This window comes from Panulirus ornatus, chromosome 69 (genome assembly GCF_036320965.1).
Source record: "Panulirus ornatus isolate Po-2019 chromosome 69, ASM3632096v1, whole genome shotgun sequence".
NCBI lineage: Eukaryota > Metazoa > Arthropoda > Malacostraca > Decapoda > Palinuridae > Panulirus > Panulirus ornatus.
In genome coordinates this window covers 10,759,960-10,779,998 of record NC_092292.1, presented here as the reverse complement: position 1 = coordinate 10,779,998, position 20,039 = coordinate 10,759,960, and positions in this window count along the sequence as shown.

Sequence of the window (20,039 nt, the reverse complement as noted above, 5' to 3'; positions counted from 1 at the left end):
TATCTTTATCTTCTTATAATACAAAAAGGCAACATCTATCTTTATCTTCTTGTAATACAAAAAGGCAACATCTATCTTTATCTTCTTATAATACAAAAAGGCAACATCTATCTTTATCGTCTTATAATACAAAAAGGCAACATCTATCTTTATCTTCTTATAAAAGTCACTCACTTCCCACGATTCAGTTTAAAAAAACCACACGTCAGCTTTGCAATAACATACATTATACAAGCAAGGCGTAACTTTATCCTCGACACCTAACCCTGGAAATGCATAACTTTATCCTCGACACCTACCCTGGAAAACCCCACATAATCATCATCCAAAAAGCTGGGTGGGGGGTCGGGGTGTTGTAGAAGTACAGTATTCATCTTTATTGTGAGCAGCTACATCACATCTCCCTAGTATGGAGTACTACTGCACACACGTCTGAAGGTGGTTCTTCCTCAACCTCCCCCGTTAACGAGAGTGGAGTAAAAAGCTTTCCGTCTCATAAAGTCTCCATAAAGTCTCTTTCAACCATCCCCCTTTTTGTGTGGGCCGCGGGTGCTCCTCCTACACACACCACTCTCTCTCTCTCTCTCTCTCTCTCTCTCTCTCTCTCTCTCTCTCTCTCTCTCTCTCTCTCCTCGTGAGGGTGCTATTTTGACCGATATTCCCTCGTATTGTCTCTCCGTGTCCCTGTCTCCACGGTTCAAGCCCATGTCACCCACCCGTCTGGCCGCTGCTTCCCATAGTTTCCGTGTGGCGATCGGCCGCTGCTTCCGAGGATTGACCGCTAGGATACATCTTTCCCGCCCACGTCATACCCTCATCGTTTAACCTCTCTACCATCTCAATGGTGATCACTTTAAGTCTTCCGCTACAACACTGAGTCAGAGAACATGACGTGTTTTAGCCATTTTAGATATCAAGTATTTCATCACTATCGTGAACCATTGTTTAAAGTTTCCTCTCATGTTCCCTCCCACTTTATTCAGACACTACTTATACTTTACAGCCGGAGGCTGTAGCTTACTTTAGGAACAGGGCAGAGTCTGACATCAGTTCCGTGGAGTGACTGTCAAAGACTATGTTCCAGCGTGCGACATCAAAAGATTTAAAGTTTTTATCTATCGACCATTATTTCGGTCCGTTTTGATAACAAGAACCGGACGTATCCTCCGCCTCTCCCTTCCATCTCTCAAAAGCCTTTGACCATTCTGTCCACGTCAGGAGCATGTCTCTCTCACCTACCCACACTTACGAGAAATAATCATTTGAGTGCTGCGGGTCTGCCTCTGTCCGCACTGGAAAAGTTGGCGGATGATATACCTCAGGTACAACAATGTAAATAGTAACACTTCGTTCCGGAGTGATGTAGGAAGGAGGAGGAGGAGGAGAAAGAAGATTTTGCTGCAGGAAAAATAAAGAAAGCTCGTGCGGAGAGTTGGGAGGTTGGAGGAGAGGGTGGGGTGCTGGCAGCTGCCAGACATAACATTCGTGTCTTCGTTCATTTAACTTCCATTTAGAGATTAACTTCCTCTGAGGAAAGGCAGATGGAGGCGCTGGAGGTGGTGGTTGGCCTGGGATGGCACACAGTAGCCTCTCTTAACACGGGTCGGACGCCTGTAATATGGCATTCCATGACCACACTACAGCATAATGACCTCTCGGGACACATAGTGTGTATAGTACCTCGCCATAATGCACACTCGACGTCTCTCCGAGGCACCACGTCTTGTAAGATCTCATACCTGCGCATCTCCACATCCAGAGATTAACGAGGAGCTCTGTGTATGTTGGCTAAACGAAGCAAATGACTCGGTCAGGAGTCGAACCACCTCACTCGAAGGTCGAACCAGTCGATGGTAGTTAGGATGAACAACACCTTCACATCCGTCCTTCAAGACTATATTCCACTGGTTCTTTGACAATACCCCTGGACTCCCACTGCTGTTCACTTTCATCTGTGGTTCCTTCATGAAGAAAAACTGAGCCTCAGCTGCCGGGGTTCGGTCAAGAGAAGTAAACAGTGAGCCAGTCACCATCAGACACTCCATCCACCACCCCCAGCACTGCCACAAGTCTTGTCTAGATCTTCTACATGTATTTCTTAGGGTAATCCTTAACCATTTGTGGGTTACAGATTCCTCTTATGTGACCTATGTAAGATCCTTTTCAGAAGAATGAGTCGATGAAAGACAGATGCAGATATTCCGAGCTGAGATCACCTTCCTCCCTCGAGATACGATAAACAGTGAGGGTAGAGATCTATAGTTCCCAAGCAACTGTCTTGCAATATAAAGAAAACAGAAGGGATTGGCGAAAGAGGAAAAGGAAGGAGTGAATGAAGAGCAAAAGAAAGGAATGAATGAAGAGGAAGAAAAAGGAGTGAATGAAGTGCAAAAGAAAGGAGTGAATGAAGAGGAAGAAAAAGTGAATGAAGAGGAAGAAAAAGGAGTGAATGAAAAGGAAGAAAAAGGAGTGAATGAAGAGGAAGAAAAAGGAGTGAATGAAGAGGACACGAAAGGAGTGAATGAGGAGGAAAAGAAAGGAGTGAATGAAGAGGAAAGGATAGGAGTGAATGAAGAGGAAGAAAAGGAGTGAATGAAGAGGAAGAAAAGGAGTGAATGAAGAAGAAAAGAAAGGAGTGAATGAAGAGGAAAAGAAAGGAGTGAATGAAGAGGAAAAGAAAGGAGTGAATGAAGAGGAAGAAAAAGGAGTGAATGAAGAGGAAAAGAAAGGAGTGAATGAAGAGGAAAAGAAAGTATTGAATGAAGAGGAAAGGAAAGGAGTGAATGAAGAGGAAGAAAAAGGAGTAAATGAAGAGGACAAGAAAGGAGTGAATGAAGAGGAAGAGAAAGGAGTGAATGTGAAGAGGAAATGAAATGGGTGCATTCCAGGCAGAGTAGGGACATGCATGAACAAGAATATGAAAGCCAACATTCAGAATGACTTGTACCAAAACACCACGAGACTGGCGGCCATATCAGCAGAGGAGAGACATACTATTTCCAGCCCCGGAAATGCAAGTGTCAGGTTGCAGCTGGAGCTGGTAACCCAACATGCCTGGCGGCGAGAATTGGGAATTTTCCTTCCAGTAAGCCTCAAACAGCGTAGTATATACATTACGATCTTCACAACCACAGTCACGCCAAGAATGCCATGTGTCATGGAGCCGTGAGCGGAGCGGCGTCGGAGGGAACGCGTCTCTAAACTGACGGGTTATGAGGCACATTCCGGCGGGAAACAGAGATCAAGATGAGATTTACGAAACAGAATTCGTGTCTATCCCGACTGACGAGTGTGAATAATCCTTGACAGCGGCCGACAAGTGGGACAAGGGAGAGGACACTGTGGTAGGACGAGAAGACACAGTCGTAAAAGAAGGGAAAAGTGAAAATACGGGAGAAAATGAACAAATTAGATATGAAAAGGCAGGAGCCCTTGTGAATCATAGCCTCGATGAACATCTCGGAAGATGTGATTCGCGAGGTAAGTTTACATACAGCGTTACTACAGCAGCGAAGGAGCACGTAGGCGGCCACACACACACACACACACACAGAGAGAGAGAGAGAGAGAGAGAGAGAGAGAGAGAGAGAGAGAGAGAGAGAGAGAGAGAGAGAGAGAGTGAATAAATCCAATCTCCCGGTAACGAGAGGTTATACACATACATAAGTTATTTGACGAAGATATATATATATATATATATATATATATATATATATATATATATATATATATATATATATATACACACACGAGGCTCAAACATTAGCGAGGTAAAATGATACTTTTTTCCTCACGAAGAGTAACCGTGAATATGGAAGCAGAGGTTCGACGATTTACAGCGGCTGTAAAAGAGGTGAGTGGGTCGGGAATATCTAGCGCAGGACCCGCCCAGGGAAGGGTCTTAAAACGAGGACCTGCGATGGACTGAGCTCAGCCAGGGGAAGTCCCGCAAGAGACCTGGGGGAAATGCAGTAATGGAGACGTACAGTAGCAGTAGTGGAAACTTATCTCGCTGCATCGCCTGTAATCTCCAAGGATAGGGATAAAATAGGTATGAAATGGGGGGGAGGTAATGGTGAAAAAAGAGACTTCTCCTGTAGCCGGTGCGAAAATCCCCGAAGACCTGCTCTCTCTCGACGGAAATGCTAAATTTATAGTTCTCCTGCGTCCTATGACCTCTTAAAGAGAAAGTCTTTTACTCACTTCTCATTAATGACCGCCGTTTAATCTCTGTGTGATAATCATCTAAACCATGAGAACTGTTTCAGCCTTTTGCATAGGATTATCGCCAGATACTGGAATGGCCTCAGACACTGAGTGTATAATGGATGTAATCTAATTGTAATTACCGTCACAGAGGCACACATCTCCTCGTCACTTTCATGTTCGAACTTAATTTTCATTACTTCATCTTGATCAATGCTAATATTTCTCATCTGCATCAACACCACCTCCGCTGAACTCTGTTAGAATGAGACAGGCACGTTCCTCTTCATCCCTAGATGTGATACTGCTTTGCTACACGAGTCGAGAGGCTTCGCCCTAACGTCGTGAGCGAGGCACACCGGCCTGCCTCAGAATCACTAAGCATTTCGACAAGAGCCTCTCAGGCATCCGAGTGCTGAGGCAGCCCTCCCAGCTCAGCCAGGACCTCACTGTCCCACTTCCTCGGGGCAGACAACGGACCCCCTCACTGTCCCACTTCCTCGGGGCAGACAACGAACCCTCTCACTGTCCCACTTCCTCGGGGCAGACAACGAACCCCCCCCTCACTGTCCCATTTCCTCGGGGCAGACAACGGACCCCATCACTGTCCCACTTCCTCGGGGCAGACAACGGACCCCCTCACTGTCCTACTTCCTTGGGGCAGACAACGAACCCCCTCACTGTCCCACTTCCTCGGGGCAGACAACGGACCCCCTCACTGTCCCACTTCCTCGGGGCAGTCAACGAACCCCCTCACTGTCCCACTTCCTCGGGGCAGAGAACGGACCCCCTCACTGTCCTACTTCCTCGGGGCAGACAACGAACCCCCTCACTGTCCCACTTCCTCGGGGCAGACAACGGACCCCCTCACTGTCCCACTTCCTCGGGGCAGACAACGGACCCCCAACCTGCCCAGCGCAGTTCTCTCTCTCTGGATGGGGATGGCTGGCGATCCCTCCAGGGTTTCCACTGAACGCCAGCTTCCCTCGGCTGGCTATTAGTAGACGTGGGAGATCCACATTCAACGTGGGATGATAAATTGGTTTCCATCGCCTGATCTTCCGCCAGTCTTCGCCAGATCCCACTGTGGCCCGGGGTTTGGTAGAGATGGCTAAGGGATTTCAGGGATTGGTTATCGTTGTGTCTCACTCCTATTATGGTGACGACTTAGAATCTTTTTCTTGTACGTTTGATATACGCTATATATATCTAAGCCCCTGGCGTCATATCTGGCGTTTGTGGATCATCTGTTCCTCCTGGGGCTCCCCTGAGTATGCTGGCGACTCTATATACTATTTTGTGGCCCTATTCTCTACATCCCCTCGGGTGTGGGTCTTCTCCTGGGGTGGTCTCCTTGAGCCTTCGGTAGTTCGTCTGGTCTTCAGTGCGTCTCGTGAATCCTTCATGACTTGTTTTTTTTTCTGTGTTGGTTGAAACGGCACAGGCAGCTGAGGACTGTTTGGGGATCTTAGGGTTGGTGTGTGTGTGTGTGTGTGTGTGTGTGTGTGTGTGTTGACGTTGGCAGCCTTGACGGGGGAAGAGAGTTGGAAGGCCTGAGGCCTAACTAACCCCCACAAGACCAACCAGGCCTTTGCTAGGTCGATATCGTCTGGATATTAGCCTTTTGTATTCGGTTATTCATTTATGAATCTGATTGGCTTTAGGTACGTATGTATGAGGGATATGAGCGTGAGTGTGTATGTATTTGTGGGCATGTGAGTGTCTGTGTGTCTGTGAGAGAGAGAGAGAGAGAGAGAGAGAGAGAGAGAGAGAGAGAGAGAGAGAGAGAGAGAGATGGTAGGTAGATAACATATCATCAGTATGGCCCTCTGTATCCTTCTGTACCACGAACTGAAGAGACGCCAGATGCACGTAGGTTTCCGGGGGGGCCACACCTGGTAAGAATTAAGCAGCGCTGGAGGGTGGCGGGTGTGGGTATGTATCGTCGAAATTAGAAACATGAAACAGAAATCTAAATTGCTTTAGAATTCCGGACAAGGGCTGGTATTTGTAGGAAAATCTAGGTATCCCCTTAAATATTCTGAAATTGCTCAATAACGTTTACCCGCTTGCGAATAGAAATCACGTTCTCTTAGATATTAAAATTTCATTTCGTGCTTTAATCTTCGTTGTACCAATTGTGTTATTTGCAGGTGAGGCTCAGTGTGGGAATATTAGTGTCACAAATTATGTAAACGAGACGGCGCTGAAACAATGGTGCTGAAAATTGCAAATGGGTTCGTGGCGATGTATATGTGAATATATATACATATATATATATATATATATATATATATATATATATATATATATATATATATATTATTTTTTTTTTTTTTTTTTTTTTATTATACTTTGTCGCTGTCTCCCGCGTTTGCGAGGTAGCGCAAGGAAACAGACGAAAGAAATGGCCCAACCCCCCCCCATACACATGTATATACATACGTCCACACACGCAAATATACATACCTACACAGCTTTCCATGGTTTACCCCAGACGCTTCACATGCCTTGATTCAATCCACTGACAGCACGTCGACCCCGGTATACCACATCGCTCCAATTCACTCTATTCCTTGCCCTCCTTTCACCCTCCTGCATGTTCAGGCCCCGATCACACAAAATCTCTTTCACTCCATCTTTCCACCTCCAATTTGGTCTCCCTCTTCTCCTTGTTCCCTCCACCTCCGACACATATATCCTCTTGGTCAATCTTTCCTCACTCATCCTCTCCATGTGCCCAAACCACTTCAAAACACCCTCTTCTGCTCTCTCAACCACGCTCTTTTTATTTCCACACATCTCTCTTACCCTTACGTTACTCACTCGATCAAACCACCTCACACCACACATTGTCCTCAAACATCTCATTTCCAGCACATCCATCCTCCTGCGCACAACTCTATCCATAGCCCACGCCTCGCAACCATACAACATTGTTGGAACCACTATTCCTTCAAACATACCCATTTTTGCTTTCCGAGATAATGTTCTCGACTTCCACACATTCTTCAAGGCCCCCAGATTTTCGCCCCCTCCCCCACCCTATGATCCACTTCCGCTTCCATGGTTCCATCCGCTGCCAGATCCACTCCCAGATATCTAAAACACTTCACTTCCTCCAGTTTTTCTCCATTCAAACTCACCTCCCAATTGACTTGACCCTCAACCCTACTGTACCTAATAACCTTGCTCTTATTCACATTTACTCTTAACTTTCTTCTTCCACACACTTTACCAAACTCAGTCACCAGCTTCTGCAGTTTCTCACATGAATCAGCCACCAGCGCTGTATCATCAGCGAACAACAACTGACTCACTTCCCAAGCTCTCTCATCCCCAACAGACTGCATACTTGCCCCTCTTTCCAAGACTCTTGCATTTACCTCCCTAACAACCCCATCCATAAACAAATTAAACAACCATGGAGACATCACACACCCCTGCCGCAAACCTACATTCACTGAGAACCAATCACTTTCCTCTCTTCCTACACGTACACATGCCTTACATCCTCGATAAAAACTTTTCACTGCTTCTAACAACTTTCCTCCCACACCATATATTCTTAATACCTTCCACAGAGCATCTCTATCAACTCTATCATATGCCTTCTCCAGATCCATAAATGCTACATACAAATCCATTTGCTTTTCTAAGTATTTCTCACATACATTCTTCAAAGCAAACACCTGATCCACACATCCTCTACCACTTCTGAAACCACACTGCTCTTCCCCAATCTGATGCTCTGTACATGCCTTCACCCTCTCAATCAATACCCTCCCATATAATTTACCAGGAATACTCAACAAACTTATACCTCTGTAATTTGAGCACTCACTCTTATCCCCTTTGCCTTTGTACAATGGCACTATGCACGCATTCCGCCAATCCTCAGGCACCTCACCATGAGTCATACATACATTAAATAACCTTACCAACCAGTCAACAATACAGTCACCCCCTTTTTTAATAAATTCCACTGCAATACCATCCAAACCTGCTGCCTTGCCGGCTTTCATCTTCCGCAAAGCTTTCACTACCTCTTCTCTGTTTACCAAATCATTTTCCCTAACCCTCTCACTTTGCACACCACCTCGACCAAAACACCCTATATCTGCCACTCTATCATCAAACACATTCAACAAACCTTCAAAATACTCACTCCATCTCCTTCTCACATCACCACTACTTGTTATCACCTCCCCATTTGCGCCCTTCACCGAAGTTCCCATTTGCTCCCTTGTCTTACGCACTTTATTTACCTCCTTCCAGAACATCTTTTTATTCTCCCTAAAATATATATATATATATATATATATATATATATATATATATATATATATATATATATATATATATATATATAAATATATAATTCATCTACACATGCAGAATATTTTCTGTAATATAGTGTCTTTTGACGACAAATACATATTTAGCTCACTTGTTTTCTGTCATTTTCCTCAATTTTTCTCACCATACATTTCTCTTTATCAAAATAAATGTTGATTACACGTCCTAACATTCATTTTCACATTATATTCGAAATATCTACGAGGAGTTTCGGACACACAAACACTGCCCATTTTCGGTCAACAGACTTACAAACGATACGATGCAAAGGAAACAAAAAAGGTGAGGAAACACGAGTGAGTCCCATCTTGTAGTGTTGTGGAAGTGACCAAGATCGAAGGTAATATCTTGATCCTGGGTTCCACGTTCTCTTGAAGTTCGTGCGTGGTTGTGGGAGATTCCATCGGGTCCCTGCAACTGGTGGAGGTAGTGAGTGACCGTCACTTGTCGTGTGGCTGAGAATAGGTGCATGATACTAGCATGCCCTGTGCTTTGATGTATGTAAAGTCATGCAGAGTCTTGGCCAAATATCTCAGTAGTATTTTTGTCCATCTAGCGACAGGATGGCGGGAAAAGTTTATATGAAGTTGGAGTTGCAAATGTATTTCGGGTGATCCCTTTTGGTGGTGAGTTCTAAGACGATGACCGAATGTTGTAGTGTTCAAACCTCTGTAGTTTAAGTAACCTTGACGTTTAATAGCCTTCACCAGGGTAGGGGTGGTTGTCATTTACATTTCCGTATCGCAGCGGATATCTTATCCGTGCATCTATGATTTTCTTGCTCTTATAGTAGGTGATGATGCTGAGACGATCTTCACTAGTTTTATCATCTATAGGACACGTCCGTCAGTCAGACAGACAAGAGATATGGAGCTCCTTCCTGTACAAATCCCACTGGACTGTTCCGGGTCGCAAGATGAATGGTCAGAAAAACTGAAAAATCATAAGAAAACTAAAGAATTATCTTCTTAGTCTTACATTTTGTATGTTGTAAACACAAGAAAAATGCTTCCACGTGTAGGCTTCATGATAGGCGAAGGTATTTGGCATATTATAAATCATCTAATACCCTATTTTCAGTCATCATTTGCCCCTCTTAATAGCAATTGGAAATTCAGATTTCTTCCGATTGGTGTTTACCCTCGTGACAGATCAAATATCCTCAGAGAAGGAGAACCAATCACTTGACATACATTTCGTGTGCTGTGACACTTCAATTCTCAGTCTTGATATTCTTTTTTTCCTCCTCTGATGGTGCTTCCTATTTCTCCTCTTCCCAGTGCACCAATGTCTTGTGAAAACAAACATCATCCCCACCATCTGTGCTGGCTTCTGTTACTGTACCGATGAGGAGGGAGAGAAAAATTTATGGATAGAATTAACGTTGTCTTTGCAGTTAACTGAACTTCTGTAGTTTCAGTATTTCCAAACTTACAATAATGCCAATGATCTTAGGCCTCTCCTTTTCTTGTATTCATATTGCCTTCACACGATTTCTCCCTTACTTGCATTTGATCAAACACTGTGTAGAAACCCTCAACCTTGCTCACGGCTTATCTCTAACATTACTCCGTCTGTATGTCAGATCATTTGCCTCATCGCGCTCGCTGTATCTTCCCACCTCATGCACCACACTAGCTGACCACATCTCGCATCATGACTTTTCTCTCATCAATCTCATCTCCCAGTTACAGGCAAGGAACTCCTAGTGCCTCACCACCCTTCAGTCCTCCTGTGTGCACTTTCCTCACCTTAACCTCCCACATTTTGGGGACGTCTGCCTCGTAATCACTCTAATCATACGCTGGTGTGATGCTTTTACCACACCCGAAAGTCTGTAGGCGACCCGAGAGGAATTTCCTCGTCGGGAGGTAATATCGGGGATGTACTCACAGGGGTTTTCTTCGTCAACTCCGCTCAGCACCGAACTTAGCCAACAGTTCTTGGAAAACCCTCTTGTTGTGAGCTGTGGGTGAAGGAGATCAGACATTCTGGGGGTACTCAGAGAGATAGGTTGTGTACAGGTTGAATATATATATATATATGTAAATGTAGCTTGTGACACTACGAAGCCGCCGGAGGAAACCATGGAAAGGTCTTTGGAACCTGTTTGTGGACAGGAGGTTGTGGTTTCAGTGCACTGCACACGACAGCTAGAGAATGGATGTGAACAAACGCAGCCTTTCTTCGTCTGTTCCTAGACTCTGTAGGCTCGAGATTACTCCAGGGGTGAAAAGCGTCACTTGGAGTATAGTCTCGTCAAAGAGCTTCCCACTCCAAAGGAGTTTACACTTCCCTCCTACTGGAAGTAGTGTAGCCTCAGGCTGCAGGAGGCTTTAGAAAGAAAGAACAAGAGGTTCGTGGAGGTCTCACATCTCGAAACACTGGGTCAACGGATGATATCTTTCAAGTGACTTGTTTTGGACGACCGAGTCTCACAGGGCACAGATGGTCAGGAAGACCGAGTCTCACAGGGCACAGGTGGTCTGGATGACCGAGTCCCACAGGCCACAGGACATCAGGCATAAGAGAGGAGGGGGGGAACTACTGTATGACTGTCAGTATCCACATAGCTGCTGAAAAGAAGATCCATTTTCTACGTCTTTGTGATCTAGACTAAATAGTACATACCTGCCTCACATCACATTGTACCCAACTGTCATGGGTAATATGGGAATATGAAGTCGGACGTTCGCACTGATCGCTGAAAGGTATTTGATATTGAAAAAAAACGACCAAAATACCTAGTTCCCGATTAAATCATCAGTGTGATTATAATCACACGGCTAATCTCACACGGTAAATTAAAACTATGTAGCTTATTCAGTATTCAAAACCATACAAGGTAGGTTTCATTAATCACAGTACTGATTTTTACTCTCTTTTCTTTTTCAGATCACTTCCTATTAATGCCTTTGACAAACCGCTATTTTCAGCGAGAGCTCATGGTCTATTCAGGTTGATTAAATTCCATCAGAAATACCTTATATTTCTTGATACTTTTTTAGATATCAAAGTTTGGTTTCTGAAACCACATTAAGTCATTTCGCCATTCATTTTACTGATGCCGCGACTCTATCTTCGTTTACTTATACCTTCTGATTTTTACCACACTGATCCGTGAGTTTCCGATAAATTCCACTATTACATACAGCTTCGAAAGGATCCAGTGGTCTTCTGTTGTCTGAATTCCTTTATATTCCTTGGTATTGTCTCATAACATCTGGCAAGTGTACGAAAGCAGAACGATTTAGCGTAATTCTCTTTTTTTTTCTAGATATCAGGAAGTAGGTATGACAGCGAACTGAGCCAAGGAAACCAGAGTGAGTGAGAGAGAGAGAGAGAGAGAGAGAGAGAGAGAGAGAGAGAGAGAGAGAGAGAGAGAGAGAGAGACAGAGAGAGAGAGAGGACGGGCATGTTTGATGGTATGGCATATCCAACGGTGTTGTATGGCTGCGAGGCGTGGGTTCTGTTGATGAGAAAATACGGAAGTGGGTGGATGTGATAGTGAAATGTTTGAAGATGATTTGGGGTGTGAGAAGACTCAAGCGAGAGATGATGAGAGAGAGAGAGAGAGAGAGAGAGAGAGAGAGAGAGAGAGAGAGAGAGAGAGAGAGAGAGAGAGAGAGAGAGAGAGAGGTGTTGTAGAACGAAGTGTATAGTTGAGAGAGCAGAAGAGAGCGTGCTGAAATGGTCTGGACATATGGAGAGGATGAGTGAAGAGAGGTTGACAAAGAGGACATAAATATTGAATGTCAAGGGAACGAAGAAGAGCGGGGGATATCAAGGTGGAGGCGGAAGGATGGAGTGAGTGATGTTTTCAGTGCTCATGGTCTGGACATGAAGGAAGATGATACGAGGCGTGCTTGGGATAGAGTAAATTGAAGCCATGTGCAATACAGGGGGACGACCACCCCTTTGTCAGTGGGTTTTTTCACCAGGGCATAGGAAGTAGTCAGGAGAAACCACAAGAAGGTCTTTGAGGCCTGGTTGTAGATACGGGACTGTGGCTTCGGTGCATAATGACAACGAGAAAGTGGATGTGAGCAAAGGAGATTCAATCTTCGTCTGTTCTTCGTGCTACCTCACTGACGTGGAAAATGTCGAGAAAATCATCATATATATATATATATATATATATATATATATATATATATATATATATATATATATATATATATATATATATATATCCCTGGGGACAAGGGAGAAAGAATACTTCCCACGTATTCCCTGCGTGTCGTAGAAGGCAACTAAAAGAGGAGGGCGCGGGAGCCTGGAAATCCTCCCCTCCCGTTTTTAATTTTCCAAAAGAAGGAACAGAGAAGGGGGCCAAGTGAGGATATTTCCTCAAAGGCTGAGTTGTCTGCTCTTAATGCTACCTTGCTAACGAGGGAAATGCGAATAGTATATATATATATATATATATATATATATATATATATATATATATATATATATATATATATATATATATATATATTCCTATGAGTCCACGGGATAAATGAAACACGATAAGTTCCCAAGTGCACTTTCGTGTAATAATCACACCATCAGGGGAGACACAAGAGAGAAACATGACAGTCAGTTGATATACATCGAAGAGACGAAGCTAGGACGCCATTTGGTAAACATATATATATATATATATATATATATATATATATATACAGGGAGCAGCTACTGGCCAAGGGCGAGGCAGGGATACTTGACCCCTGGTACACGCTAAAACTATACGTTCTTCTTAATTTCTTATCCCCGCCGATATCCTGCTGAACTAGTCTTTCCGAAGCGCTTCGCTGGGTCTCCAGGAGGCTCCGAGCAGCTCATGAATCTAAATAGTCGGATTTTCCCGTCTACCGAGCGAGCAACCAGGCCACGGGAATATAGAACGGAGCGCCTACTTACTTCCCTATTAGGATACATGCTTCGGCGCTGCCGGCCGGCCCAGATAACCTTATGTTGCGCTCATGTTCCCCATCTTCATTCTTGAACAAGAAAATGAGTGGAAAAAAATGAGAAGTATGGCTTTAAACGCAGGTATCTTTAATCCCATCTTTCTTATATATATATATATATATATATATATATATATATATATATATATATATATATATATACCTTTTTTTTATTTATTTATTATACTTTACCGCTGTCTCCCACGTTAGCGAGGTAGCGCAAGGAAACAGACGAAAGAATGGCCCAACCCACCCACATACACATGTATATACATACATGTCCAAGCACGCACATATGCATACCTATACATTTCAACGTATACATATACATACATACACAGACGTATAAACCAACGTTTATATAATTTCTCTCGAGTGTACTAACTCGCTCTCATGTAATCCACTCGTTTTTCCCGTTTTAAGGATTTAAGGTAACAACAAGATCGCTCCTGAAGGAAGGTTGAAGACCAGACACAGATGGTATAAGGGGAGTCGTGTAGATTACAAGCTCTATCCCCATGATAATGACGTTACTTGGTACGCTTGAGTACAGTGGTATGACCCTAGAGAACAAGGGTATGCGTGACTCTCTTTGTGCTATGGTACGACACTTGAGAAAGACGATATGTGTGACTCTTTGAGTTGATATACGACTCCTTGCGAACGAAGGTATATGTGACCCCTCTTGCACAATGGTACGACCCTTGAGCAAAAGGGTATGTGTGACCCTTGAGTACGATGGTATGACCTTTGAGCACGACGGTGTGTGTGTGACCCTTGAGTACGTTGGTACGACCCCCTTGGGTACGGATGCTAGACCCTCGACCTAACTCTTACGGTTCATGTCAAAGACCAGGTCATCATCACACCTTACCATCGTAACGCCGTGTTCAAGGATCGTACCATCATACTCCAAGGGTTACGTAATCGACCTCGCGTCATATAACAGAACTTTGGCATAAAATCTACGATCTCAAAACAACATTCAATTGAAAACTACTGTAAATAAGAAATTCTACCTCTAAAATACTTGTAAACCTGTAAAACACTTTACATGAGAATGAATGCTAGAAATAAGCAATGCAACGTGAGGAGCTGTCCCGTTCCAGAACTTAGGTCAAGGAATGAAGTAGCACAAGAAACCCAATGCACACCGCGTCTCATTCCTCTGCAACAGCTGGTCTTATCGTCGAGACAAACAGCGGAGTTAAGGATTCCTGGACAGCCATATCAGCGGGAGTTCCATCCTTCATGCTTGTAGAACCCGTGCGAGGCAGACGTTAATCAAAACAGATCCATGCAAAGGAACGGCCAGGAAGATATTTTCATCGGAGGAGACTCAACAAGTTCAGTTTCCTTCTTCGCTTTCGTTCGTCGAGCGTGGCATGGCATGGCTGAAGATAACAGAAGAATGAATGACAAATGCTGAGGTGGGGGAGACGAGACATGAAAACAGAGCGGGTACAGGACTCCTGCTCCAGTCGACTAGAGAGAGGGTGGGACACGAGTTGTTTATGCTCCTGTAGAGACGTACCAGAGCAAAATACATTTGCCGTATTGTGACAAATGTATTGAAGAACAGCCTCGGATTCAAAGACGACAAACAACCGTCGACAATCGTTATCTGGGAAGGATCAAATGGGCTTGTTTGAAGGTACAGTACTCCCGGCAATGTTGTTGTTGTGTTGCGAGGCGCGGGCTATATAGATGAGGATGCGCGGAGGAGGGTGGATGTGTTGGAAATGGAATGCTTGAGGACAGTGTGTGATGTGAGGTGGTTTGACTGAGTAATGAAACAGTAAGAACGATGTGTGGTAATATGAAGGGTGTGGTTGAGAAAATGAAGAGCGTGTGTTATAAAGGTTTGGACATATGGAGAGAATGAGTGAGGAGAGGTTTACGAAAAGGATGTATGTGTCAGATGTGGAGGGGATAAGAGAATGGGGACACCAATTGGAAATGGGAGGATGAAGTGTAAAATATTTTGAGCGATCAGGGCCTGAACATGCAGGAGGATAAAAGGCATGCACGGGATAGATAACATTGGGACGATGTGGTATAGAGGGGTCGACGTGAAGTCAATGGACTGAATCAGAGCATGGGAAGCGGCCGGGGGAAACTATGGAGAGGTCTGTAGGGCCTGGTTGTGGATGTGGTTGTAAAAAACGGCGATCACGTATGGGTTATAAATATATATATATATATATATATATATATATATATATATATATATATATATATATATATATATATATCACAGTGAAGCTCTTTCATCTACGACCATCCTATCTCCATCCTTCACTTCATATCAACACGGCTACCGTGTGCCAGGACATCTGTACCATTCCCTAACACTTCTGGAAACCAAAAGAAAAAACACAAATGCAGAAAAAAAGACAGATCTCCCCGACTATCAAAGTTTCAGGGTACGTCGTGTTAGCTCTTTGCTTACGAAACATTCACTTGCCTTCCCTCAAAGGAAAGCGCCACTAAACATGTCTGACTAAATGGCCAGTCTCTTAGGGAGCGGCTGCTGAACATTCCAGGGAATTGTGAGGTCTAGTAATCCTCTTCGCCTCCCTGAGGAGCGCATGAACAGTTTCTGAGAAAGGACGGAAATCAACGCGACTTTTAGAAATGGTAAATGCCTGTGTGTGTGTGTGTGTGTTTGTGTGTGTGTGTGTGTGTGTGTGTGTGTGTGTGTGTGTGTGTGTGTACATTTCTGGCAGAGATGAAGGTATGGCACCAGCTGCGTTCCATCTGTTTCGACAGCTGCAATCATTTTCTCTCAGTCTTTCCAGCTCTCTCGACTACATCCCAACTCTTCTTTATTTCTCTCTCTCTCAATAGTGAAAATAGACTTTCACTTGGTCTATTTCTTTTCCCAAATACGTTCATCATCCAGGACACACATACAACCGCTTGTGATGATGTGATCAGCAGACTTCCGAAGCATTGAAGATTTTTTGAGATCATTCCTTTTTCCCATCTGACAAAGGCTCTCCGTAAAACCAAAAGGATGTGACATTGTTGTGCACAAGATTGTATGCTCATTGCATGTTGAAATATACATTCTGATACGTCGTTGGCATAGCGTTCTTGAGGGTTAGTCGCAAATTGAGTAAGCAAGACTTAAAACGGCTTGTAATGGCTCTATATGCGATATGTAATGCGAGAAAGCCTCTCTCTGTCTAAATATTACATTCCACTTGAGTTTCAGCGTCTGTAAGTGTTCATGTGTGTTCTCCATTGCAAGAGAGTTATTCCGTTTCTGTGTCTAATCCTTCCACAGTGTTTCAGTAAGTGATCCAGCTAGATTTTCCGCGTGTAATCCATTATGTTCCAATATTAATTGCATTTCAATATTTTCTACCAATGATGTTTCCGTAAGTTTCCATCACACACGCAACATATCTGTTCCGTTTGGTGTACCACAATGGTTTGTCTGCCTACTGTTGTGCGTACACTGTGCTCTGGTGTTTGATCATTGCCCTTAATCAAGGTCTATCTGTTAGTATTCAAAAACTACAAATTGCGTGTGACTTCAAAACAGTTTATCTTTTCATGTTCCTTCTTTATTTAGTGAGATATGACGGATCTAGGTAAAGATTCTTCAATGATAGTCCACGTCATCTTTTTCCCTTGAAAGATTTCTTTCTCTTTCAAGTATCTAGAATTGAAAGTATATCTACTTATATAACTTGACTGTGAGGGTGTGAGGATGACGACTCGTGTGATGTGGACTGAGGACTTGTACTGTGTATACAACTCCTGCTGAGGGTCTTACCATAAGACAATAGCATGACCTGACCGACGTCTGTTCCTAGGAAGGTGTTGGTCCCCACTTGCTGTAGCTTGGTGGTCAAACTGGTAATGACCCGAGATCATGACTCTCACTGCTTCACTCTCACTGCCTCTGTTTCTCACACTACTGCGGCACTGTCGGCTTCTGTCACTCACACTACTGCGGCACTGTCGCCTTCTGTCACTCACACTACTGCGGCACTGTCGCCTTCTGTCACTCACACTACTGTGGCACTGTCGGCTTCTGTCACTCACACTACTGTGGCACTGTCGGCTTCTGTCACTCACACTACTGCGGCACTGTCGGCTTCTGTCACTCACACTACTGCGGCACTGTCGGCTTCTGTCACTCACACTACTGTGGCACTGTCGGCTTCTGTCACTCACACTACTTCACACTCTGATTCTGTCACTCACACTACTGCGGCACTGTCGCCTTCTGTCACTCACACTACTGAGGCACTGTCGGCTTCTGTCACTCACACTACTGTGGCACTGTCGGCTTCTGTCACTCACACTACTTCACACTCTGATTCTGTCACTCACACTACTGCGGCACTGTCGCCTTCTGTCACTCACACTACTGTGGCACTGTCGGCTTCTGTCACTCACACTACTTCACACTCTGATTCTGTCACTCACACTACTGCGGCACTGTCGCCTTCTGTCACTCACACTACTGAGGCACTGTCGGCTTCTGTCACTCACACTACTGTGGCACTGTCGGCTTCTGTCACTCACACTACTTCACACTCTGATTCTGTCACTCACACTACTGTGGCACTGTCGCCTTCTGTCACTCACACTACTTCACACTCTGATTCTGTCACTCACACTACTGCGGCACTGTCGGCTTCTGTCACTCACACTACTTCACACTCTGATTTTGTCACACATTGCTGCACACTATTGCACTTTTACACACACTCTTTCTACTGCACGTACTGTTGCACCCCCTTTCCTACACTTAACACTCTTACATCCTCTGTTCCTGCGCTTAACACTCTTACACCCTTTGCTCCTGCGCTTAACACTCTTACACCCTCTGTACCTGCGCTTAATACTCTTACACCCTCTGTTTCTGCGCTTAATACTCTTACACCCTCTGTTTCTGCGCTTAATACTCTTACACCCTCTGTTTCTGCGCTTAATACTCTTACATCCTCTGTTCCTGCGCTTAATACTCTTACACCCTCTGTTTCTGCGCTTAACACCCTTACACCCTCTGTACCTGCGCTTAACACTCTTACACCCTTTGCTCCTGCGCTTAATACTCTTGCACCCTCTAGCTCTGCTACTCAGACTGTTGCACTCTATTCTCGCTAAGCACACTGCTGGTGCAGGAGTTTGCATTAATGACACATTCACAGGCATAGGTTCGCATACTGGCCACGGCAGCCGGTACGCAGTAAACCCAGCTGTTCATCCTCCATTGATGCTGGACGACGGAGTGGATACCTGGCACAGGCTAAGGTGTATCATATGTACATATTTTCTCTTATACAAGTTCGCCATCTCCCGCATGAGTGCGGTAGCGTCCACACCAGATGACTGATCCTTAAAGGACAAAAGATCCTCATTTGGCTCTTTCTCTTGTTCCTTCCTTTGGAAAGTAATACAGGAGGTGAAGATTTCCAGACACCACACTCCCGCCCCTCTGAGTCATCCTCTACAACACGCAGAATTAACGTGGGCAATATATATATATATATATATATATATATATATATATATATATATATATATGTCTCCATGGTTGTTTAATTTGTTTATGGATGGGGTTGTAAGGGAGGTAAATGCAAGAGTCCTGGAAAGAGGGGCAAGTATGAAGTCTGTTGGGGATGAGAGAGCTTGGGAAGTGAGTCAGTTGTTGTTCGCTGATGATACAGCGCTGGTGGCTGATTCATGTGAGAAACTGCAGAAGCTGGTGACTGAGTTTGGTAAAGTGTGTGGAAGAAGAAAGTTGAGAGTAAATGTGAATAAGAGCAAGGTTATTAGGTACAGTAGGGGTGAGGGTCAAGTCAATTGGGAGGTGAGTTTGAATGGAGAAAAACTGGAGGAAGTGAAGTGTTTTAGATATCTGGGAGTGGATCTGTCAGCGGATGGAACCATGGAAGCGGAAGTGGATCATAGGGTGGGGGAGGGGGCGAAAATTTTGGGAGCCTTGGAAAATGTGTGGAAGTCGAGAACATTATCTCGGAAAGCAAAAATGGGTATGTTTGAGGGAATAGTGGTTCCAACAATGTTGTATGGTTGCGAGGCGTGGGCTATGGATAGAGATGTGCGCAGGAGGATGGATGTGCTGGAAATGAGATGTTTGAGGACAATGTGTGGTGTGAGGTGGTTTGATCGAGTAAGTAACGTAAGGGTAAGAGAGATGTGTGGAAATAAAAAGAGCGTGGTTGAGAGAGCAGAAGAGGGTGTTTTGAAATGGTTTGGGCACATGGAGAGAATGAGTGAGGAGAGATTGACCAAGAGGATATATGTGTCGGAGGTGGAGGGAACGAGGAGAAGAGGGAGACCAAATTGGAGGTGGAAAGATGGAGTGAAAAAGATTTTGTGTGATCGGGGCCTGAACATGCAGGAGGGTGAAAGGAGGGCAAGAAATAGAGTGAATTGGAGTCATGTGGTATACAGGGGTTGACGTGCTGTCAGTGGATTGAAGCAAGGCATGTGAAGCGTCTGGGGTAAACCATGGAAAGCTGTGTAGGT